The following is a 25783-nucleotide window of genomic DNA, read 5'->3' on the forward strand; positions in this document are numbered from 1 at the left end:
CACCTCGCCCGGCTAGTTTTTTTTTGTATTTTTTAGTAGAGACGGGGTTTTCACCATGTTAGCCAGGATGGTCTCGATCTCCTGACCTCGTGATCCGCCCATCTCGGCCTCCCAAAGTGCTGGGATTACAGGCTTGAGCCACCACGCCCGGCCGCAATATTTTTTAAAAAACATGTTTATTGAGGTGTAACTGCCATACAATAAACTGCACATGTTTAAAGTGTACTAATTGATAAGTTTTGACATCCATATACACCCATGAAACCATTACCACCATCAAGATAGGCAACATTTCTATTACCTCCAAAATTTTTTACATGCCTCTTGGTGATCCCTCTGTCCTTCTCTCCCTCCCCTGCAACCACTGATCTGCTTTCTATCATTATAGCTTAATTTGTATTTTATAAAATTTTATGTAAATAGAATCAAACAGTATGTACTCTTTTTCATCTGGCTTTCTTTCAGCATAATTATTTTGATACTCATCCATGTTGTTGTAGCAATAGTTCATTTCTTTTTATTACTAAGTAGTACTCCATTGTGTTGTATAACACAATTTATCTGTCACCTGTTGACGGGCAATTAGGTCGTTTCCAATTTTTGGCTATTACAAATAAAGCTGCTGTGAACATTCATGTACAAATCTTTTTATGGACATATACTTTCAATTCTCTTGGGTAAATACCTAGCAATGGAATGTATGGGCATATGGCAGATATCTGTTTAACTTTTTAAGAAAATGTCAATACAGTTTTCCAAAAGTGGCTGTATCACTTCACAATTCCACCAGCAATGTATGAGAGCTCTCATTCCTCCACATCCTCACCAGCACTTAGTATGATCAAGCCCTTTTATTTTTAGCCATTCTAGTAAGTATATAGTGTATCCCATTATCACTGTAGTATTTGTCTCCTTAATAACTAATAGTGTTGAACGTCTTTTTGTGTGCTTACCTGCCATTTCTTCTCTGATAAAATATGTATTCAAAGTTTTTGTCCATTTAGAAAATTGGGTTGTTTGTTTTCTTACTGAATTTTTAAGTTTTTTGTATACTGTGAATACAAAGCCTTTATTAGATGTTTGATTTACAATGTTTTCTCCCACACTGTGGTTTTGCTTTTCAGTCTTTTAACAGGTTCTTGAGAAGAGCAGAATTTTTAAAGTTCGATGAAGTCAAAATTGTGGATTGAGCTTTTGGTTTCATATTTTGAGGCTTACAGTTGGAGGCTTACAACATGGAGCTGCAATTTGCACCTGTGGATTTTAATTCCTTTATTCCCTTGGGCCTAAAAGTCATTTTTATTCAAAGATATGTTTTTATAAATGTATGAGCCCTGAAGGGAGTGGGATTGTGGTGGTATTTAACCAAATTGTCATCAGCTATTATGGTAACTGACCACAAGCTGAGCAGCTGACCTTTTTGGAAAAAGACTCTACAGACTGACCTCATGGGCCTGGGGAAACCCAGGTGGAAAGTGGGAAGGAAGAGAGCCACCTATTTATGGTAATGCTTACAAGTAACCAGGCATTGCTGGGTGTTTGGCATGTAGCAACTCACTTTTTCTAAGATGCTTATAATTTCACTTCTAAAGATATGCTCTGAAGCTGGGGTCCATAAGCCTTTTCTGTAAAGGACTAGATATTTTAAGCAGGACCAGCTTCATGGGCGTGGACCTGCGCAGTGGCCCAGAGCCTGTGCTTAGAAAGTTCCTGTGCTTGGTTTAATGCTCTGCAGTCACTACATTGAAACACTTCATTGTTTGTTTGTTTGTTTGTTTGTTTTTGCTTTTTTCCATTTTTATTTAAGTAAGAGGTGCTGCTGAATTTTTCAGTTTAAACTGGGCATTATGTAGCCATAATGCCCAGATTTTAGGTTTTGCAGGTCATACAGTGTCCGTTGCAACTACTCAACTCTGCCAATGTTACACAAAAGGAGCCACAGACAATATATAAACAATGAGCCTGGCTGTGTTTCCATAAAACTTTATTTATGGATACTGAAATTTGAATTTCATATAATTTTTACATGTCATGGGATATTATTATTCTTTGTTTTTGTTCTTTCAACCATTTAAGAATGTAAAAACCATTAGTAGCTCTCAACCCATACAAGAGCAGTTAACAGGTTCTGCTTGGCTTGTGGGTGATAGTTTTCTGGCCCCTACCCTAGGGAGACTCGTGCACATGTGCAGAAGGTAACATATACAAGAAGTTCTCAGTAGAATTGTTCATAAATGCTCCAGAGGAGAAACTACCAAAAGTTCCCTCAACTGTATAATGGATAAATGCGTTGTATTTATTTATATACAACACATGGTTGAAAGAAAGAAGCAAGTCATAAAAGGATACATACAGTATGATTTTATTTATATAAAGTTCAAAAACAGGCATACAGAAGTGCTGAAATCAAAATAAAAATGTAAAAGCAAGGAAATGATGGTGAGAAAAATCATAATCATGGTTACCTTTCAGGAGAGGGAGGTAATGGGGTGGGGACCTGGCAATGTTGTATTTCTTGACTTGGGGTCATTATTGCATTGGTGTTTACTCTATATTCTTTGAATTAGACATTTTATGTGTATACTCAGAAGTGCACATCTCCTCACTTTAAAATCTCAGTTCTCATTTTCTAGCCCTGAATTGGCATTTGGAGCCCCACTGGTGTGGCGGGAGACACATGCCCAGGCCACACGTTTCCAACTTCCTAAAGCTCCTTTGATGTCTTTTTGAAGACCTTTGGCATCCATCTGGCCTCGGGCTCCACATTTCCCAAGAAGAGTCTTGGCTTTTATACATTCAACTGTTTTTCTTTTCGGTTTACTTTAGTTTCAGACACTGATGCTGTCTGCCAAATTCCCTCAAGGTCATATCCATATTATTATGGGCTCCATTGTCTTGAAACCATTATTGTTTGTGAATTCTATTTTTTGTAATTTCAAAATGTAATTATAAATAATTCAATTACATTAGACTGGGCAGTAAATGCATGTACTGGCCACTTTCCCTTTGTCCCTCTGTTCCTCAGTGTTGATTCTCTTCTTAATATTTCTACCTTCTGGCTCTCTATATGTAGCTGTATGTTGCCATTAACCCAGGCAGGGCTAAATTGAAAGAAAAGAAAATATGTAGCCGGGTGCGGTGACTCACACCTGGAATCCCAGCACTTTGGGAGGCCAAGGCAGGTGGATCACGAGGTCAGGAGATCGAGACCATCCTGGCTAACATGGTGAAACCCTGTCTCTACTAAAAATACAAAAAGTTAGTTGGGCGTGGTAGTGGGTGCCTGTAGTCCCAGCTACTCGGGAGGCTGAGGCAGGAGAATGGCATGAACCCGGGAGGCGGAGGTTGCAGTGAGCCGAGACTGCACTCTAGCCTGGATACATACAAATAAATACAAATAAAGAAAAAGAAGAGAAAAGAAAAGAAAATATGTATTTGTGGTTGGAAAGGAAATGAGCTTGGGAGTAGAACAACTAGAGTTTGAACCTCTAGGCAACCTATCAGCTTTGTGTTCATAGCCAGTGTACCTAACCTCTGAGCTTCCCTTTATTTTATCTACAGAAGTGAAGGCTAATAATGAATACTGAAGGGAGTCATTGTGGGAAGTAGATCAGCAAAGATTAAACCAGAAAACATGTGAAATATATCCAGCTCATCACCTTGGCTACCGTGTGACCTGTGGTAGACACACAGTAATACATCAGGGTTTTCTCTTCTTTTCTTTTTTTCTTCCTTCCTTTCTTCCCTCCTTCCCTCATTCTTGTTTCTTTCCCTTTCTTTTATGTTATTACTTTTTTCCTTCATCCATCCATCTATCTATCCATCTCCCTCTCCTCCTTTCTCCTGCCCCTCCTTTCCCCCTTTGGATCCCCCTCCCTTCTTTCCTTTCTTTCTGAACATTTGCAAGAGTTTTCCACTTACCGTCACCAACCATGTTAACCCACCAATTGCCTAAATAGAGAAAAGATGTTAGGCAGGTTGGGGACGGGAAAAATCAAAGATGGAAACATTCTGCTCATGAGCCTGGGAAAATAGGACACACCACATTCTCCACTTTACTTGGCCATCCCATTTTAAACTTCTTGTTTCCCCTAAAACTCACAGGTTTGTTCAAATCTAGAAATTCCAGATCAGTATCAAGTCTCCTGACAGAAAATATAAAAAGCCTAGAAGAACCGAATCATGATTTTAGGGACAAAAATTGCTTCCATGTAAATCACTTGGAACCCTGTCTGACCTATTGTAAGCACTCAAAAATGTTGGCTATTATTACTATTATTGTTGTTGCTGTGATTATTATTGTTGTTCAGGACAATATCCCAGTATGTGCAACAGAAGTTGTAAGGCTATTAGCTGCCTCGTTTGCTAAATGCACACCCAGGTTACAAAGAATGGCGATAGTTGATTCTTTTATCATTTTCCAATTTCCCCTGTCATTTTCCCCGTAAACATTTCATTCTGCCTTTTCCAGAACAAACATCATTATAATCACTTCTTGTTCACATCTCTGATATCCCTATGGCTCTTGCTGCTCTCACTGGTAGTAGCAACACCTCTAAATTTACTACCATCTGCAAATATCATTAGCTATTGTTTATTCCCTCTCCCACACTATTAATGAAGATGTTAATTAAGACCAGAACTAACACTGACCCCAGCAGCAATCCACTAGACATTTATCCAACTGGATAAACTTCTGTTAGTCATTACCCACTGCTCATAGACATTACCACTACTCCATTCTCTTCATCTGCTAATTTGTAAGAGACTAGGGGAGAGAATTAAGGGAGCCCAGGATTATTTAAAAATTAACACCCTGATACTCGGGGTTTTGGAAAGGGATTTGGTAGAACATCAGAAAGATGGTTGTCAGTGGCATGCAGGAGTTAGTGAGCCAGCCTCCCAAAGTATTTGGTAATTGCCTGGCTAAGCTTATGGGTTTCTGAGAATTTAGGAAGGCACCGTAAGGCTGGAGTATATAGAGTTTTTAGTTCAGCCACTTCTTTTTACAGATGACCAGACTGAGGCCCAAAGAGGTCAAGTGAGTTGTTCAAAGTTCATCTTTCTAGTTAGTGACAGAACCTGAATTGGAACTTGGGGCTCTGACTTTTCAGTCCTATGCTGTTTGTAAGAACTTAGAAGCACTCGATCTTGCTTCTAGAGGTTCTGATCTGCATATTAGCATTTTTCTGCTAAATTTTAACTTAAGGAGCCCAGTGCCTACTGACTTTTTTTGTCTTCAGAAAACTGTCTCCCATAATAGGAGTTCATTGCATACTTAGTAAAAGAACGGGCGTTCTTCACCAAGAGGCACTATTCTCTTAAACTATAAATTAGAGTTCTCAACCCTAGCTAAACATTAGAATCACCCAGGGGAACTTGTAAAAAAGAATACTGTTGCCCACACCATACTCCTAGCAATTCTAATTTAATTGGATTGAGGAGAGGCCCAGGCACTGGTAACTTTTTAGAACTCCCCAGATGATTCTAATGTGCAGTGGGGTTGGGAGCCGATCAGAGGATAAAATGTTTTTCCAAAGACTCCTAAATTGAGAAGTTTCTCGTTCTATAGAAGGGGTTCATACAGAATGGCTGTAACTTAGCAAGTAGAAGCAAACTTTTCTCTCAAACAGGAAACTGACGACTCTTCAAACCTTTTCATTGTACAGAATGTGAATTACATTGCCAGCTCAGAATGACATGGTTTGGAATCTATTAATGTGGTCATGGCATTTATGCCTGGCATTTTTTCCAAACTTAACTTTAGTTCTATAGGCAGTTGTGCCAACTTAAGAGTAGTGCTACCTCTCAGGTGGTCTGGAAATGAGTTACTGACTTAGTATAAAAACTGGCCTACTAGAAGTAAAGTCATGGAAAGAACAGAGGACTGACCAGTGTTGGGGTTGGGTGGGAAGGGGTGGGCGGTGACGGTGGTGGTTCTTATTTATACGTTAATACTCATTGTATCCATTGCAGTAACAAATACCTTCCTGCCATTGGTATGCCAATGAAGCCTTAGTAGATTAGGAATGTAGGTAAAAGACAAGATAAAGAAACACAGTCTCAAGCTTCTTCCTGAACAAGAGCCCAAGAAGAATGCAAGACAGGGCTTTGGTAGGCTTCAGAATCTGCTAGTCTTCTGGCATCACACCTTGTGGTCTTTTCCATTTGAGGGAAACATCCCTAAATGACTAAGTGCCCACCAGTACTCACAGCTGTCAGAACTGGGGAATTTAGAGTACCCATGCTTGGTTGTGCAAGTTGTGGACTGCCCATGGGTACCTAGTGCATGGGAGTTGAAATCTGCAATAAAAAGGGGTGATTCCAGGAAGGATGGACAGCTCTCTTTGTAGTTTACAGAAAGATGCCACAAGGAAACTGGAATGCCTAAGGAGGGAAAAAGATGAAACAGGTTTCCACATCTGTGTCATAAGTAGCAGAGGCCCTCAATGAAAACAGGTAGGTAGCAAAACAAGCAAAGAGAAGGATCAGAAATGCTGGAAAGGGACTGTGAGGGACTGGCCACCTCCCCAGCACAGACTCCAGAGTCAGTGCCGCTCACTGGTTGCCAAGGCTCCGATAAAACAGGAAAATAGGACAGGAAGCCAGTGAAATGTGGAAATGGGGTATCTGTAGAACAGACAATAAGACCCATGAAAAAAGGAAGTCTGAGGTGGAAACATTTTTTATGTGTTCATTCTCCCACCAATTGAAGCTGGGGGCTCATCCATGGCTCATGGGCTTGCCAGTTGCTGTTACAACCTGGTTCTGCTTCTGGGGAAGACAAAGAAAGAGAGGGAATCTCAGCAATAGTCGGGCCAGGACAGGCATCTCCATCAGTGAGTGCTTCCAGATGCACTGATGTCTCAGCCCAAAATCACACTCAAGAAACTTTGCTTAGCTAGAGAGTGACTCCTCAGGAGGAAAAAAAATCAGTCATTTTGACAAGGTCAAAATACCAAGAAAACAGCATTCCCAATTGGGAAGTTATAGGTCAGGACAATAGTTCATTGAAACATACTCTTTTCTGTTTCTCCCTTCTTAAGCTTTTTGGCCATGGGGCAATTTTTAATATGTCCCCAAGAGCAAAAGCTCTCTGGGCATGTAAAAACATATAAATGGCTGGATTTTGGGTAAGGGTCTCTCTCTCATTAACCATTTGAAAATCCAGAACCTAGGTAAGGGGGTAGAATAAAGGAGCCAAATAATCCCACCCAAGAACAAATTATCTCAGGCAGTATTTGGCTTCGAAAGAGTAGACTACTATAGGGTCTGCAGTGTTTCAATACTGGGACTCAAGGAGCAACAGTTAAGTTTCCCTTAGGAAATGAAAATTGGGGCAGTGTGCATGAGTTCCCTTTGCTTACGCCTTTGGAAAGATCAGGGGAAAAGCCAGTGAAATGAGAAGGAAGGAAGAAAGATGGGAGGAAGAGAGGAGAGGAGGGAAGGAAAGAAGGAAGAAAGGAAAGAAGGAAATAAGGGAAAAAAGAAAGAAGGGAGGAAGAAAGAAAAAGAGGGAAGGAGGGCTCATTTATTGAACATAGGCTGCATGCCAGACATTGCTTTTGGCTTTTTCATATATGCAATGCCACTTAGTCTTCAGAACCCCAACTGTGAGGAAGGTGTAGTGGGCTACCCATAGTCACCTAGCTAATAAGTGGCCAATTATGTTCAAACCATGTGTGTCTGATTTTAAAACTCCTCCCTTCCTCCCTTGACAAGTTGTCACTACCAACTAAATATGCATACATATACACATGTGTATATGCATGTGCATATGTGTGTTTTATAACATCAATGCTTCTTCATACTGCCCTTATCACCAAGCAACCAAACAATGAGGGTACATTTCCTATTTCTGTTTTTCATACTCTTCTCAGACTAAATGAGTTTTCTCCCTTCAAAGTTGCCCCTTATGTTGTTTTCATATGTTTTTGTCTGTATATTATTAAAGAAAGGAGGGAAAGAAAAGGGGGTGAGGCCAACGGAAATAATTTGTCCTGTTTCTGTTGCCTAGTGAGCATGGCTGGGGAATGGGGGGTGGGTGGCGAGGGGATGACACCATTTTGCCAACCCTGTACCACCTGACTGTGGAAATTCTCAGATCTGCTTTAGATAAACAGTTTAGTCCTGTTTTTCCCACAATCTTCTGACAGTTGAAATTTCCCCTGTTACTGTAAGTCAACCATCCTTGGAGAAGTTTCTTTTCAAGTAACCAAGCTATACTTCTCTTGAAGAGGAGTTGAAGACCTCTGCCCCGGTGCCAGAGAACCCCCTACTTTCTCATTTTTCTCTAAGAGGAGGTGGAAATGGGCTGACAGTGAGAGTGTTTGTGGCTGAGGCTGCAGCTGCCCTCCCTATTGGACACTCAGCCTCACCCTTGCAGCCCAGTAAAGAGACATGGCCAGGTTTTCCGTGTAGCAGACACAGATGCTTCAGAAGGAGTTGCTATCACAAAGCGTTTATTAAAAAAAAAAAAAAAAAAAAAAAAAAAAGTGTGAAAGGGATGTGGCTGTTGGCAGGGATGCTGGTTCCATGCTACAGCCTCTGCTGGCTGCAGTCTCGATTCTTGCCTTTCCTCCCTTCCCACTTTACAAAGGTTTAGGTTCACTTTATAAAGAAAAGCAATCCTCAGGCAAAAATGTGTACAGTATTTTATTAAACTTTGGTGGAGGAGGGAAAAGGAAGAAAAAGGCTGGATTGGGAGACAGGGAGGAGGGGGCTGGCCACAAGAGAGAGGGAAAGGGAGAGAAAGAGGGCAGGCATGCATGAGAGTCCCAAGCAGTGCCAAGAAGCAGAGAAAGGGCTGCTTGGGGACAAGGGGGGGCAGCGGGGGAGAAGTGTGCCAGAAACCTTATAGAAAGAGAGCAAAGAACTGAACATGAAGAATGGTTAAAAACTGAAGTGCAAATGGACTTCAGCATCTTCCTGGCAGAGAGTGCTGCAAACAAAATACAAAACAGGCCACCGTGACAACTGGAAGAAACAGAAGTTTTGAGGAGGCAGTTAGGAGATGCTACAGAAATGGCCTAGCAAATAAGTGAATAAATGCCAGAGTATGCTAATATGCTGAGGACCTTTAAAGAGAGGGAGAGAGACAGAGAGAGAGAAAGAGAGAGAAACACTAAGGTGTCTGAGACAGAGAGCGACATCAAGTGAAAGCAAAAACAACAGAGACAGACACACATACATAGCCAGACCCCAAGAGAGGCACACACAGAGAGAGTCACACAGAGAGAAAGACAGAAAGGGCTGAGAGAGGGGGGTGATGGGGGGGCGAGAGTGGGGTGAGAGAGAAAGTCTCCAGCCAAATGCAGGAGACTTGGCAGGTCGACAGGAGCAGCCGGGCCAGGCAGTAACTGCACTTGCTGTGTCTAGTCTATTGTTGTCTCAGAAGGGGGGGGGGGGGGTAGAGGGAGTTGTTTGTTTGTTTTGTTGTTTGGCCTCTTTGTCTCTTTTGTTCCAAGCAGTTAGTTTGCTTCTTTCCCAGACACTGGGCTGATGGAAGAGCTTTATGGATTTTTTCTTAAAGAGACAGAATTAGCTAGTTCACCAGTGTTATCGATTTCTCAGTCCTAACCAGTTCTATCTAAATGACTGTTTTTTTTTTATAGAAGGATCCTATTAATAATTGAGAGTCAGTGTTTATACTGTTTTGTGTGTGATTAACAAGAATAAACGGGTCGATTTCATCCTCCCCACAGAACCTCCTCCTCCAGCGTTGCCAAAACTGCAGGGTAAAGAAAGGAAAGACAAAAAGGAGAACAAAAATACTACAAACAAAAGCAAATGAAGGACATACATACTAAAAGAACTACCAACATACATTGCTACCTTCAAAAAAGAACAACATAGCCATCAAGATTAGAAATACAAATGTGAGGTTTTAAATAATCAGCAAGAAGAGGAGCTTTGAAGGAAGAGGGGTGGTTGGGGCATTCTTCCCACACCCCTACAGCCTAGGCACTGCAGCTTCCAGCTTCTGCCCTTCCCAGGATTCATCCTAGACAATAAAAAGCCCAGCTCCAGGGGTTCTGGGAGCCTGTCTTGGGCCACTGTCCTGAGCTTGGCCTCCCTGGGGGAACTGGCCATTAACACACTTTTGCTGCGGAGGTGAGCGTGTTGAAGGGTACAATCACTAAATTGAAAGGAGAGCTGCTTTTTGTTTATTTGAGTAGAGATAAGAGAAAGGGGTATTTCCAAAGCCTTTGACTTTTTGTTCCCACGGAGACCCCCAGCTTCCTCCTGTCTCAATAATTTAAATAGGTTTTGGTGTAAAGCAAGTAGCTTCTGTGGGAAATGAAATTTTAAAACACCCCCAAATTCATCTACCCTCGATTTTCAGTTCTTCTCTAACCTTGCCCTAGAACACAGCCAGCTCTTTTTCTTAATCCCATCTTTCTCCATTCTTGCCTTAAAATCTCCCAGTGAAATCCAGGGTGCCGGAGCTCAAAAATAAATAAATGCAATCAAAGGGCCTGAGGCTATGCGAAAGGTGCAGAGGGGTGGAGTAGGGAAAGTGAAGCTGGGGGCTCCTTTGTGAACGGGATCCTTTATATTCGAAGCAAAAGCAAATTAGAGCCGCGCTTGTGCCCTCCAAAGTGTGGCCGCCACATTCGGAGAGAGCGAGCAGCGGCTAGCTCTGCGAGTTTGGGGGTGCTTCTCCTCTGCCCTATCTCCGTGGAGTGTGGTACTTAAAAGTCCAATGTGTCAACCGCTCAGACTTGAAGGTGGTCAGATAAAGAGTTAAGAAGCCAAGCAGCTTATACCCATAACTTTATCCTCCCCTTCACCTGAATTTTTCTCCCCTCACACCCCTCCCTCTTCAAACGGCCTGTCAAAGACTACTTAGGGGTTCTACGAATGTCGCTGCATGGTTTTGCTTCTCCTTGGGTGCCATTTGGAGGAGCCTAGAAACTTCCTGTCTTTCTATTTGACCCTCCGCAGGGCTTTCTCTGACACCGCCGTGGTGGCAACGTGGGCCAAGTGGTACAGGGACCAGTCTAGCGGGTGGGAGGCCTCTCCTGTGGGCTGAGGAGGCGCGACCCTGATCCCTGGCGTGCACAGTAGAAGGGGGGCTGTGCGTAAGCCACGGGAAGGAGGGCGAGCCACGGGCGCGTGGGGCGGTGGGGCATGTGTTCACCCCAGCACTGGAAAGAGACTTGTGGTGGGGACCGGAGTAAGTCTCCTGATGTTCATGGGAAGGGGAGAGGATTTGTAGCCATCTTTGCTTTGGGTAGAGATTTCATATCCTCAGTCACACGAGGTAACCGACATCCCCCCGCCCCCCAAACCTTGAGCTAAAGGCAAAGGTGATCCTGAAACCGCTTGCCCCTGGGAACGTCGCTCCGGATGGGCATCGTCTGCGACGTGCGATAGGAGCCCTCTGGCCATGTGGAAAAATCTAGGCTAAGTGCAGACCACAACCCTGGCAGGGTCAAGTCCAATTTCAAGCCCAACCCGATGGGATTCAGAAAAGCCTGCCCAGCGTCCCCAGGCCCAGCAGTCCGCGCCACACCATCGGCGACGGATTTCGTTTCCATTCCCCGCACGCGTCCCAGCAACCCACAAGGAGATCCAGTTTCGCCAGAACGTTCCCGTTGGCTTGCTAGTTTGAAAGTTGAAGCCCCGGGGTAGTAAATTTGGCTACAAAATCTCAAATCTCGTTAATCCTAGACAAAATGAAAACATAATAGGCCACAAATTAACCAGCTTGGGGCGCTTTCTGTGATGGTCACCTGGCCGTGCGCAAGGAGTTATAGAACCTTGAAGGGGAGATCTTTTCTATCTCTAATTACCTATATGTGTAAAGAACTCAAGGAAGGCGTTAGAACAGGGTCTTCTATCAACTGCTACGTATTGCTGTCTCGCAAACATCCCCCTAAACCCGCCGCATCGACAGCTTTGGGTGAGGGTGGGGTAAGAGGCACTTGCTGTGAGGCCGAGTTCCCGCACGAATTAGTCTCACAACAGGACCTAGGTCTCCTAGGGAGACGAAACTAGGCCAGCGAAATCGCAGCCAGGGAACCCCTGGCCCCCACTCGGGAGACAACCCGCCCAGCACGAAGGGTGCATCTCCTGAGTCCCACGCCGGGAGCTGGAAGGCAGGCAGACGCGCGAGGCTTGGGAAGGGTGGAATCTTAAAAAAAAATCTTAAAAAAGAGAAATAAATTTGAACAAAACTAAACTACAAGCCCGCAGTTCTGCACCGAAAGCGAGGTGGGGGAGGAGGGGGCGGGAACGGCCGAGGCACTGAGAGTGGGGGATGAGAAACGAACTCTGTCCCCTGCACAGTGCCTTCGGGGGCTCCATGGCCGCGCGCTCCCACCCTCAAGGTTTGGACTCCTAGGGGAGGGAGAGGACGGGAGAGAGAGGAGGATAGGTGGAGGGGGAAAAGGGACTTCTTTTCTCCTCCTGCCAGCACCAGCTGGGGCAAACTTGAGCTGGCAAAGCACGAGAAAACTTTTCTTTGGAAAGTTTAGGTAGCGCAGTTAGTGGCGGAGGCGCAGGGCAAGCTAACAGTGCTGGGGTGGGTGTGGAGGGAGCGAGCTGGGTGCGATTAGGAGAGCGGAGAAGGGAGAGGGTGGCCAGGTCCCTAGGCGGTTAAAGATCCAAGTCTCTTCAGTCAGGTCTGTCCAAGGTCCCAGAGGCTTTGGGGGATCGGGTGACTATGCGGAGTGTAAAAGATATTTCTTTAGGAAACAGACAAGGCAGGGCCAGGAGTTCCGCGGTTTTTTTTTTTTCCGTGCAGAAATCACTACCCGGCGACCGCTCAGAGCGGTAGAGGGAAAGTCTTATCTGCCAGGGCGGGATTAGATCCGCCCGCCGAGGGTCCCAGGATCCCCCCGCCCAGCAAGGGCCGTGCGCGCGCCAGGGAGCTTTGGAGCGACGCGTAGTTTCGCGTCGTAAGTGGTGTCTGGTCTCCACGCATCACGTGCGCCCGCGGCCCTTGGCGGGGACTTTAGTGCTAGCGATCCGACAGAGCAGCCAGGACTTGGTTTTTGCGATGCCCTAACCTGGGCATTTATGCTGGGGGCGGAACGAAGTCGCCCAACCCAAATTCTCCCTGCACCCTGAGAAGGAAATGTGGTGCGCCCGCTGGGGCGTGAGGCCGGCCGCCGCGGCCCATTCTACACACCTACTGGCATTCCGCTTTTCCTTACTGTGTGCCAGGGGAAGGCATAATTCAATTATATCATCCAACTGCAGCGCACCCTTTTCCTCTTTTGCTTTGAGGGGAATTTTCCAATTCCCAAATAAATACCTATGGCTCTAAAGCCGAGTTGAATTCTGTAGTAAGTACCCGGGGTGACAAAAAAAAAAAAAAAAAAAAAAAAAAAGACCCCAAGTTGGCTGTGAGTTTACAGCCTGAAGCAGCTTATTTAGGCTCGCTGAGCGCCGTTCCAAACGGCAGGACTCACGCTATTTCGGGAGAAGTTGGAGGGTGGAGAGAAAACAAGGTTATTTAAAGTGACTCCCAGAACGCAGCTTTCATTCCTTGACTCTTTAGGTGTCAGTGCCTCGGCTACGTTTTAGCACGGCACAGGCAGCCCAGCCTTTGATATTTAAGCCAGGCCAGCCCCCGGGTGAAACTACCTGTTGGGGGATTCCGCTGCCTAGAGCCCTTCTTCTTCTGCGCAATACTGGCAGCAGTGGGATGGCTCTGGGGGTGGCACGAGAAGGGAGAGGGCGGAAGAGCCGGGAGCAGCGGACAGTCAGTTGCATGTGGCAGTGCCTAGCGAAGCTGCTCCCGCGCCTCTACTCGCCCTTTGAAAACTGGAAACAGCCCCCTGTGCTCTGTGCTGGGCCCCTGGCTGCAGAGATGGGCCCAAACTCGGCACGATTCTCTAAGTTCGGAAACCACGAAGCTTGCGCCTTCATGCGTGTCTAACATTAAAAAACAAAAAGCCTCCTGGCGGTTTCCTGGGCTCCCGCCCCCACCTTGCGCTCCAACACCCGGCACTTTTCCCTGTACCAAAATTCACTTTACTACTTCTTGAAATTCGGAAAACTCCACCGACGCTTGGACTCGCTGCAACCCAGGGGCTGCCTAAAGCTCTCGCACGAGTTGCTTGAGGGAAATCACTCTGCTCTTGCGAGCAAACAGATCTCTGTATTTTTAAACAATCTAACTGAATGGGGGAGCGAAGCTAGCGAGGACAATTTGAGCAGTCTTTGTAGCCTGTTGGGAGAATTTTTGAAAGCTCAGGGCGTGGGGGTTTGGTCTCTCACAAGAACCTGTGGGAAGGACAGTTCAGGCCGGGCCCCGGGGCTGGAAGGCTCATTTGAGGAGAACATAGCCCAAGACTGGCACGTATTTAACAACCTTCTTTAGGGCAAACTCTGCAACGGAGCCCGCCCGACATTAAATTTAGGGGGTGTGGAGGCGTAGACTGGGCTTAACCGGGAAATTTTTCCCGAGACGCCAAAGGCACTCCGCGTTGTTTCCCATGCGGGTTTCTGCGTTTTGATAGGGAACCCCACTCCGTTTTGGGAGCAGCGAAATTTTGAAGAGCCCCAAAGCGGGGCTCGTTTGGGGTCCAAAGGGAAGAAAAGACTTGATCTGTGGCTGGGGAACAGCGGCACTTTATTTCCTGGGGCATGCGCTCACATCCCCTACGGCCACAAAGCACCCGGCTGAAAACGAAATGCGGGCAAATATGAGGTAACTACGGAGAAGGAGGAAAGTTAGCCTCATCTTGTTTAGGATACTCGCTTTAACAGCGAGGACTGACGGGCTACGCGGAAAAAAGAATTTATTAGTGAGAATTTCTTGCATGGGGTGAGGGTTGAGACTTCGAGCTAAAAGACGGCTCAGAACGCTTCCCGAGCAGCAGTCCCACCCGCCCTTAAAAAATCATCCTGTTATTATTAGCCTGTTCGGCCCTTAAGTCACACCCCCATTACCGGTCATCAGTGGCATTTCCCTTTCCTGTGTGCCCCTTTCCTATACCCACTCATCGGGGCTTTGGATTGCCCACAATCTCTCCCCGCCTGGAAAAACTCGTGCAAACTTGCCCTTCACCAGGCGTGCACGCACGGGTGGGCTTTCCCCAGGCGGGTCGTTTGGCGGCCCCGGGGACCTTCCTGGGCCTGGGAAACCGGGAGTATTTTCCAGCGCTCAGCCTCGGCGCTTCTGCATTATTTCGGTTCAGTCCCAGGGGCCCCGACCCAAGGATAATAAACAATGCCGCTTATTAGAGATACAAACGGGCACAGAAAAGAACCACACGGAAAAGCAAGCACAGAGGCATTTTAACAAGTGGCTAGGCATTCAGGGCTGCCTAGGAAAGTGACGCGTAATGTAAAACGAAGGGCATTTCTCTAAGAAAAAAACAGACTTTCACAGAATGCAGATTTTGTTAAAATATAATGTTTGGAACTATGTTTAGTTTGATTTTGCCTCTGGAGATCAGTCGGAGTTGTTGCTACCTGCCCTTGCCTCACTGCAAATTGCCACCCCCCGCTGCTCCCAACTCCTAAACCTCCTTAGGGTGAAAGACCTGGGTGGGGGGGTCTTCCAGGTGTTGGCATGCTCTGATACCGTTATTCCAGATCTCTCAAAAATTGAAAACACGACCTCCTATTTAGAAAGGGCCAACACGGGCTTTAGGGGGAGATGGAGAATATCAGGCGCTGCCTGATGATTCAGAGATACAAAAAAATTCCTCTTTCTTTTTAAAATGTAAATGCAGATACCTTCTGGGCCCTGACCGTGAGAGTGGGGGCTAGGGATTCCTCCCCGGGTGCGGGTGTAACCAATTTCTGGTCTGCCTATGGCCTTGGGAAAGGGCCTCCCATCTGCTTCCAACACCCCCCTTACAACGTCAGAAAATCTTTCTGCCTGCAAATATTGGCACGAAGCTGTTACGACAGGCGGTGCTGCTTTAAATAGGAAGGAGACTGCGGGGCAAAAAGAAAGTGGCAACCTTCCTACCCACTAGACTACCTGCCTCCCGTCCCCCAAAGGCCAAGCTTTGACCAAGGAGACTTGGAGGAAAATCTCCCGTTCTGAATAGGGTAGGAAATGAATCAGCTATGTGTTCCAGGAACAAATCTTTAGTTGGTTTTCAGGAGTTGGAGTGCATAAAAACAGGTATCTCCAGACCAGCTGCTAAGCAGGGAGGGGATCATATCTGGGCATCTGCACCTCCTATGGTCCAGTCTCCCCACTTTGTTTGATTGTTGTTAAGATAAAATTTATGCTGGAAGAAACTTCAGAGGTGCTTTAGCCCAATTCTTGTGGGCAGTGGGTTCCTTCTGAACTTTGCCGAAAGTAATTTGTCCAAAGGGCAGCTCTGCTCCTGGATGTGCCTACGGAGGCCTGGTCTCAACAGCGCCAACCCTGTGCCCCATACAGAACTCTCATCCTAGGGAACTGGGCTAGGGCTGGCTGTGTCTGGGCCAGGGATGCCTGGACCTTGAATCACACCCCTTCTGCCTACCAAGGGCACATCTCCTGTTAGGAAATGATCATGGTGCCAACCGCACTCAAGGAACAGCTCAAACCTTCTTTTCCCACCTCCCACCCTAAGCTGATGGCCTTACACAGTGTTCACACATTATTTGTTTCCTGATTTTATTTCTGAACTTGCTTTAGAACTTATTCAGCTATCTCCAGCCCTTGCTGTCTATCTGAGATGACAACTTCTCCTAGTAAGAGTTTCTGTGTAATGAACTCAAACTTAAGAAGCCTCCTCTTGCAAAGACTGTGACTGAATTTTAGAAGGTATCTCAAGCATTTTGGGCGGTGAGCATGTTGTCCTGTCCTTCTCACCATTTTTCAAATCAATTGGCTTGTGTCTCATTGCTTTACAGAGAAAGAAACTGAGGCACGGGTTCCTTCCTATGCAGGCCTTTGAAAAGCAGCTACTATGTTTACTTGGATTCCAAGGGACTTGACTTACTAAAAGGCATACATGGACATGAGAACAGAGTGTGCAGCAGACCCTGGGTCTCTTGATTTGAGGTCCCATTTGCCCACAATTCTGAGGGAAGTATATAGCTAACAATAAACTACTGTTTAGTGAGCATCAACTGTGTGCCAGACCACGTACCATGCCAGACATGTTACATAAGTCATCTTTGCAGCAACGCTAAAGAGCATCATTAGCGCCAATAAAATTTAAAAAAATAAAATTATAAAAGGAATACATGCATACATCAAGGTACTTCAAATAATACAAAACAGCATAAAATGAAAGTAAAAGCCTCCTACCCTGCTCCGTCTCCTGGAATTACACTGATATTTTTCATTTCTTTGCTGGTGTATTTGTATATATAATAGATGTTATCATTATTTTATGAGTGTGGAGTTGGGAGGCTCACCACCAAGATAACAAACCATGGCTACCTGTCTCCAGGCTCAACACTCCCCAGTACTCTACATTAGCTAAGAAGAATGTGGAAACAAAGAAGTGAGTGAGACCACAGGTAAAAGGAAGAGTCAGGTCAGAGTTGACATCACCCCTTCTTTTCCACTGTTCCTCCTGCCCCTGCCTGGCTCCTGAGACAACAGGCTCCCTCAGTGTATGTAATCTGATGATCTTTTGTGGTGGCTGCATTTCTTCCAGGCCTTGGTGCAATTGGACAAGCAAGTGTTTCCATGCTCTGTCACCCGGGCCCTCAGTGCTGTTTCTGCGCTGTACCATGTCTGGTCCTGAGGCAAGCCTCTAAGCTTTAGATTTCACTGCTCATCTCTCAGGGTTGTTGAGAGGCTCCAATGACAGACAGAGAAAGGACTGTGTAAACTTGGAATCTCTCTATGTAAACATATAGCTGCTTTTCAAAGGCCTGCATAGGAAGGACCCTGTAGCCTTTCCCTTTGGAACACAGGAGTTTCAGGAGTCTTTGCGAAAGAGGACGTTTTTGACATCTGAGGATTTGCATTGTGTCCGTCTGTGTCTATAGGGGCAGGGTTAGGGGTATGTCTTAAAGTAGAAGAGGATGCTCATTTATTACTGAATCTTTGGAGTTGGGAGACTTTGGCACGAGTAAAATGGATTTCTTTCTGCTGGAGGGAACACAGAGCCAAGCTGGTGAGGTTACAAGGAGGCAGTTATCCTGCTTGGGGTACACCGTAGGTTGGTGAGAATATGGCAGAGGCATGGTGAAGGTGCTGAAGCCTGTCCCTTTGGGTAGGTAGCTACTACCAAAAGCTGTCCTTAGACTGTAGGGGCAGGCAGAGGGTGGCAAGGGATAGGTCCTGGCTGCGTGAGCTTCCTAGAACATGTTATTTAATTTGTTTCTGATTGCTTTTGTGCGTGGAAAGGGGAAGGATATTAAAGGATGAATGTGACAATTCTTCTGGGAAGCTGTTCCTGTTCTATACGGTTCTTTATTCAGGAAGAATGGCTGAAAACATCTTGAGTTCAGAGGCCTGCAAGTGAGAACAAATGGTAGACCAGTGCTAGGGTCTCCTCGGCAGAGCAGGGGAGCTCGTGGAGAGGGGTCTCTGAACTGCTGCATCCCTGCACCCTGAGAATCTGAGCATGAGGAGGAAGCAGAAAATGGCTTTAAGGCAAATGAAGGGGTCTGGGGTCTGGTTCCAATGAGAGAAACTGAAAGGAGGTAAGTCAGATTTTTCTTGACGGCCCAGTCAGGCTTCGTTCTTCAATGCCTGTCAGGACTAAGGCTGCTGCGCCCCCTGGTGTCCGACTGGCCGCCGACGCCAGCGAGCTACCCTGGAGACCCTCAGGCGGCGGGACCCGGGGACCAGCTGGGAGGAGTCCATGGGTCAGATGCCTTTTCTTCCGTTTGCTAAGGGAGTTGAAGTTGAAATAGCCGTTGCTTTCTCAACTCTAGAGTCCAAATAGAGACTCTAGTGGAGAGCTAGAGGGGTTTTGTCTTTTTTTTTTTTTTTTTTTTTTTTTTTTTGCGTGCAATTGAGGCAGACAGGACAATGCCGGTTTAGAAGTAGCTTGGTGCGGTGGGAAGTACGCTGATCTGAAAGAAAAGACCTGCATTTTAGGTGGAGAGCTGGTCTGGGGCAAATCAATTAAAATTTTCCAACCTCCCCTTCTTTGTCGAAAAACCAAAGGGTTACAGTAAGATGTCTGTAAGGTCTTTTCTGAACTCTAATGTTGATTGGGATTTACTAGATCACCAATACACTGCACCCTGTTTTCTCAGACCCTTGCAAATTTGACATTATTTTTTCAGTCTACATGCAGGTGCAAATGTTATGTTTCAGCATCATGAGTTCCCTAATTGTGAGCAAAGATTTTAGTGTCTCCTTTCCTTTTAAAAATGAAAATATACCTCTTTTCAGCACAGAACCTCCCTCACCACCACCTTTTGTGGAGCCTCCTGCAAGAAAGCTGCAGAGTGAACAGGGCTTCAGTCTCTGCTCTGTTTCTTTTAAAAATAAAGTACTAAAGTATTGTGCTGGAAATTCTGCTACTAAGTGTTACATGTGGTAGGTGTGAATATATGCTTCAACAGTTCCAGGCATAAGACCAAAATCTTCCCCAGAATTAGCAGAGTTTTCAGTTATAATCTGGCTAACATTTTTCTACAAATAGGTACATAGACCAATTTGAGAGTACGTTCTCTCTAAGGGGCTACATGGTTGGGCTTCCATTGAAATTTAGGGCCATCCCTTGTACAGTCAGGTGATTTTTTTTAAGTGGGATCAGCCCTGGGGAATAATTATGTAAGTCGCTGAGGGTTTTTCTCTCCTAAAACCTCCAAGTCTAGTTTCTGAGGTAAGCAGTCTGTTATATCTCACGGCAGTTTCTTCCTTCAGCATTGCATTTACATGGTTATCTCTATGTAATGGGTACAGTGTGAGTATGTGTGTGTAGAAATGGATTGTCCCATGAAGGATCATTTGAACAGCAACCTTAGTTTTACAGATGTGGAGGGAGTGTGTAGCCCTTGTCCTGTTGTGAACACTGTCACTATTCCCTGTGTGGCAGGGGAGGAGCAGGTCCCTCTAAATGAGAGAAGTGAACCAGAGGAAGAACAGCAGCACAAATGAGATGACCTGTAGCAACCAACCCCTGCCTCAGGGATGGGGAGATGCTGTGTGTGTGTGAGCATGTGTTGGGTTGGAGTAAGCACAGTGACTTGGAACACTGCACCCCTCCCCAAAGGGAGGGGCTGTGTTACAGACTGAACTGTGCCACTTCAAAATCACCCTTGCTGCCTCAGAATGTGACTGTATTTGGAGATATGGCCTTAAGGGGGTACTTAAGTTATAATGAAGTGGGCCCGAATCCAGTATGACTTGTGGAGTCCCTGTAAAAAGTGATTAGGACACAGACGTGTATAGAGGGAAGACCACACGAAGATGGAGAAGGTGGCCATCTCCAAAGAAAGACGCCTCGGAAGAAACCAACCCTGCTGACAACTTGATCTCAGACTTGCCCCTAGAATTGTGAGAAAATAAATTTCTGCTATTTAAGTCACCCAATCTGTATTTTGTTTTTTTTTTTTTTTTGAGACGGAGTCTTGCTCTGCCACCCAGGCTGGAGTGCAGTGGCCGGATCTCAGCTCACTGCAAGCTCCGCCTCCCGGGTTTATGCCATTCTCCTGCCTCAGCCTCCCGAGTAGCTGGGACTACAGGCGCCCGCCTCGTCGCCCGGCTAGTTTTTTTGTATTTTTAAGTAGAGACAGGGTTTCACCGTATTAGCCAGGATGGTCTCGATCTCCTGACCTCGTGATCCGCCCGTCTCGGCCTCCCAAAGTGCTGGGATTACAGGCTTGAGCCACCGCGCCCGGCCTCCAATCTGTATTTTGTAATGGCAAGCACAGCAAACCAACACAAAATGATACTCTGCACCAACCCATTATGTACAGCCATTTGAAGATGCAGACCCAGGGTTGCCAGATTCTCTAGTTTAAGAATCTTTTGCTTTTTAAATATTGGCAGCAGGGCTGGTTTCCTGGGTGTGTGTCCTTTGCAGTCACACGGGATCCCATACTTAGAAGTGCCCCACGTTGGCTTAAATGCCCTGCTTGTAATTCTTAAACTTTCAACAAGGGGCCTGCATTTTTGCATTGCACTGGTCCCTCACAAACTGTGCGTCCAATCCTAGCTGACAACTAGTAAACATTTTAAATAATGTGAATATTAAGATTATGGGGGCCCAAAGAAAATATGCCTGAGGCTGGGGCAGTGTGAGACACTAGTACGAACTTTTTGTCACTAACTGGATTAAAACTTCCCATTCTCTGGTAATCACTAGGAGGGAACTTATGGATCCCAGTGGTTTTCTTGAAGTGGGATAAAAAGGCACAGATACTCCCCAGGATGTTATTTCCCAGGATTCCACAAGAGCTAGTGTGGCTCAGACCAAGATTTTCTTTTCTCAGGGATGGATACTGAGGATGTCACAATAAGAATATCTTGAGAAAAGGCCCCACAAGAGGAACTAGTGTTTGGGGTTGAGGGCTAAGTTTAGCCCTGCTTGTGGCTGATGCTGGTGGGCTTTGGGAAGCTGGAGCTGAATATGCTACCCAGGATGGTCAGCAAGACCCTGAGGGGCAGTGCAGTCCCACGTAAAAACAGCACTGAGACACAGCAAGAAACAACAGTGAGAGCAGGACTGATTTCATCTCCCATTTTTCGCCTGGGGTTTACGAGCAGGACTCCTCTTTTGCACTGAGCCAGTTTCAGGATTATTAAGGGGTCCTCAGCTGAGGTCAGTTAGGAGGTCTGAGCTAGAGAATAAAACTGGATGGTCTGAGGGTCTGGGCGATCCTGAGCACTTAATTATGAATAATGATATACTTCAGTTTTATAGTGCATGCCATACCAGTGGATTCTAATTTGGAAGGGAAACTTTTGCTCTTGCCGAAAGGAATGTCAGTCACCAGTGAGTGGTCATGGGGCTATTATGGGGAGATTCTGTTTTTAAGGATATGCACTGATTTATAGAAGCTCACTGAAAATATTATAGCGGAATGTTTGGTCAGGAGGTCTGCTTTTCTAGTTCTATTTCTGCTCAGTACTGGCTAACTGAAGAGTGTAAATTTTAAAAGAAGTAATTTCTTATGCACACTATGCAAACTCCCTCAGGGAAATGAGTGAAAGACTGTTTGAAATGCTCTGAATTTCCTGGAAAAGAGTTGCTATATAAATTAATATAGGGCCTTCTTTTTCATTGCAGGTCTGCAGGACACACCAAAGAACTCCTCCAAGTCACACAAGGGAGAAAATTAACTTCGTTGGCTTCTATCAGGAAAGCTATTTTTTTCCTCTTCCTTCCTGCAAGTTTCCCAAACCCCATGACTCTGATTTCCAGGTCAGAGACTAAAGTTTTATTTTTCTTACCTGTATACTTTACATATGGAGAGTCCCCGAAGGAACATTGTGATGGGCTGATTATTGTGAGCCAGTTGTGGGCCAGACCTGGCTTCAGGTGCTGCAAAAGGAATTCAGTCATCCCTGCGCAGTGATCTGTGGGCCCCAAGTCAGCTCCTAATTTTTCCTGATAGACACACCCTCTTCCTCCCTAACAAGAAATAGCGGGGTTGGGGGTAGTGACCCAATATTTAAGAGGTTTGAAATTCTGCATGAGATATTTCTGAGTGAACTCCTAAATAACAGTTTCCTTAATCATGGAAAATAAGAACACTTGCTAACAATTTTACCTTAAAGACCATTGGTTTAAGAGAAATGGAAACTTATGTCCACATAAAAACTTGTAAATAAACGTTCACAGCAGCCTTTTCAGAATATCCAAAAAAGGAAAGCAATCCAAATGTCCATCAACTAATGAATGGATAAACTTTATGTGGGATATACATGTAATGGAATGCTATCTGGTGATGAAAGAAATGAAATATTAATACATGCCTTAATAAAGATTGACTTAAAATGTCATTCTAAGTAAGAGAAGCCTGTCACAAGGGAATATGTATTGTATCATTCTACTTATATGAAATTCCTGGAACAGGCAATTCTATAGGGACAGAAACTAGACTAGTGATTGCCTAGAGCTTGGGGAGAGTTTGGGAGCCTGGAGAATGACAGCAAAGTGGTGCGGAGTTTCTTTTTAGGTTGATGAAAATGTTGTAAAATTAATTGTAGTGATGGTTGTGCAACTTTGTGATTTTGTTAAAAACCATTGCATTTTGCCCTTTAAATGGATGAATTGCATAATGTGTGAATTAGATATAAGTTTATTTATATAATTAATACCTATTTATTGATATATAATTAATATATCAATAAATATGTACTATATAAAAATAAATTTGTAGTTATATAGAATGTGAATTATATGTAAATACATAAATAAAACTGCTAAAACTAAAAAAAAATACTTTAAAAAAAGACTGTTGGTTTCTCTCGCATTTTCTAAGCCCAATCACTTTGGGATAAATGCGTCCAGGCTTAAAAAGCATAGATTTTATGAGCTAACTAAAATGAAAATGTGAAAAATTGTGTTTTTTCCATAGGAGGAGAGTGTCTGATTTGCAGGTACACACATACCCACAGTAGTCATATGTGTAATTCTTTTAAACTTTGCTGAAATTTTTCCCTAGCCTGAAATCATTAAAATATGTTTAAACAATGACACTGAGGTGGGTTGGTTGTTTTTGTCTGCCTAATGTTACTTTCCCCTTCTTTAGGTAGTAGCACCCCAGTTTTCTCTAAAAGAAACCACACACCCTATTTCCAGTTCATGTGGTTTGGCTATTGCTGACCTTATGCCCTAGGCTCTATGACTCAGGCCCCATCAGTCAGCATATTTTATCCAGTGGTCTGTTGGAGCCAACTCATACCAACTCATCCAAAGCAACTGGTAAATGTTCAGGAATTCCATGTGCCAGTTGTTAAACACTCACCATTAAAATTTAAAGTTCATAACCTTATAATTAAATTATGTTAAAAATGAAGGTAATGATACATCAACCTTATCATCACTTCCTAATCATTTGACTGCATTTTACTATTATTTATGCTCTTGAGGTTACTTACATCTATTGGATCCGGTAGTAGAAATACTGGATAATGGTGTGCTGCTATACATCTCCTCCCAATTCCATGTTCATTGACTTCCCTTTGATAGCCTGAAGTTGGCCATAGTAGCGGTATTTACACTACGGAACTGGGCAAATGCTACAAGATCAGGGTATACCTTTTCTTGCCAAGGAGATTGTTAAACATTTGGCAGCTGTACTGGGTTGAATGGTGGCCCCTAAAAAGATATGTCCAAATCCTAACTTGTGAAACTTGTGAATGTGACCTTATTTGAAAAAAGGCCTTTGCAGCTGTGACTAGGTTAAGGATCTTGAGATGAAATCCTCCTGGATTATCCATGTGGGCTCTAAATACAATCATGTGTGCCCTGATAGGATAAAGGCAGAAGGAATTTGACACAGACACACCAAAGAGACATAAAGATAAGACGAGGAGGCAATGGCCACACAGGCGGAGATTGCAGTGATGTGGCCAAAAACCAAGGAATACCTGGAGGCACCAGAAGCTGGATGAGACAGAAACAAAATCTCCCCCAGAGCTTCCAGAGGTAGCATGATCTTGCTGCCACCTTGACTTTCGACTGGTGGCCTCCATACATGTGAGAGAATAAATTTCTGTTGTTTTAAGCCACCAGTTTTTGATAATTTGTTATGGGAGCCACAAGAAACTATTAATAATACACCAGCTCACCACTGCAGCACTAGTGTATGGTTCAGGGATGAGCATGTGATACAAGCTAGGGCAATGGGAACTCAGCTTCTATCGTAAAACACTCTCCCTTGCCCTGGGGTTGCTGAGTGGTTCCATCTTTGCTACTATATATACCAATGAATGAAAGCAGCACAGAAAGTAGTAAAGTTTAGATTTAAAGAGGGACATTTCTGTCAACATTGTTTAAGAAACTGGATCTACTCTACCATTGGATTTTTAAATATTACATATTATATGAGAAAATTAATTTTTTCTTTTTAAGCCAAATTCCCAACCAATATAGAAATGTTAATTTTTGGAGAACTTTTAAAAGTGCTCATCTGCACAGAGAGCATTTTAAATATATATGGTTGTTATCACTTGGTCAGCTACTATTTAAATGAGGCATAACTGAGAAAGACAATCAGGAAAATATGTACCAAACAGTGAACAATTTAAGACCTACCTGAATTCAATCATGTTCATTTGTGCTACAAACACTTATATTAGCCCAACCGTTATCTAAAGCATTCAATTCAGGACAGATATCCATCTATTTAAGAGCTTACAATTTATTTGCCAGTAAAGGAGTTTGGTATAGCCCACATATTGAGGTCACTAGCAGTATTAACTTTTCATTATATAGTCTATAATTTTCTGAATAGTTCTAAATTCAAGTAATTTTATTATTTTTCCTAAACAGAATTTGGTTAATGCACAATTAAAATACTTTAAATTCTTTATGAGATTACATTTAACTACATCCACAAATTATAACAAAAAATCTTTTGGCAAATTGAATGGTTTGGGTGGAAAAATATTCTTTTTTTTTTTTTTTTTTTTTTTTTTTTTTTGAGATGGAGTCTCGCTCTGCCGCCCAGGCTGGAGTGCAGTGGCCGGATCTCAGCTCACTGCAAGCTCCGCCTCCTGGGTTTAGGCCATTCTCCTGCCTCAGCCTCCCGAGTAGCTGGGACTACAGGCGCCCGCCACGGCGCCCGGCTAGTTTTTTGTATTTTTTAGTAGAGACGGGGTTTCACCGTGTTAGCCAGGATGGTCTCGATCTCCTGACCTCGTGATCCGCCCGTCTCGGCCTCCTAAAGTGCTGGGATTACAGGCTTGAGCCACCGCGCCCGGCGGAAAAATATTCTTATGGTGATT

The 25783-nt window shown here is 44.5% G+C and overlaps 1 long non-coding RNA gene across 1 annotated transcript in view; it reads left to right on the forward strand.

Annotated features, from left to right (window-relative positions):
- LOC117098591 overlaps positions 1 to 23528 on the forward strand; it is a 41341-nt gene extending 17813 nt beyond the window's left edge. Inside the window, exon 2 of the long non-coding RNA XR_004443482.1 lies at positions 22116 to 23528. This is a non-coding gene — a long non-coding RNA (uncharacterized LOC117098591). The remainder of the gene's footprint in view (positions 1 to 22115) is intronic.
- The last annotated feature ends 2255 nt before the right edge of the window (positions 23529 to 25783 follow it).

Source organism: Trachypithecus francoisi, unplaced genomic scaffold (assembly GCF_009764315.1).
Source record: "Trachypithecus francoisi isolate TF-2019V2 unplaced genomic scaffold, Tfra_2.0 Lachesis_group16, whole genome shotgun sequence".
Lineage (NCBI taxonomy): Eukaryota > Metazoa > Chordata > Mammalia > Primates > Cercopithecidae > Trachypithecus > Trachypithecus francoisi.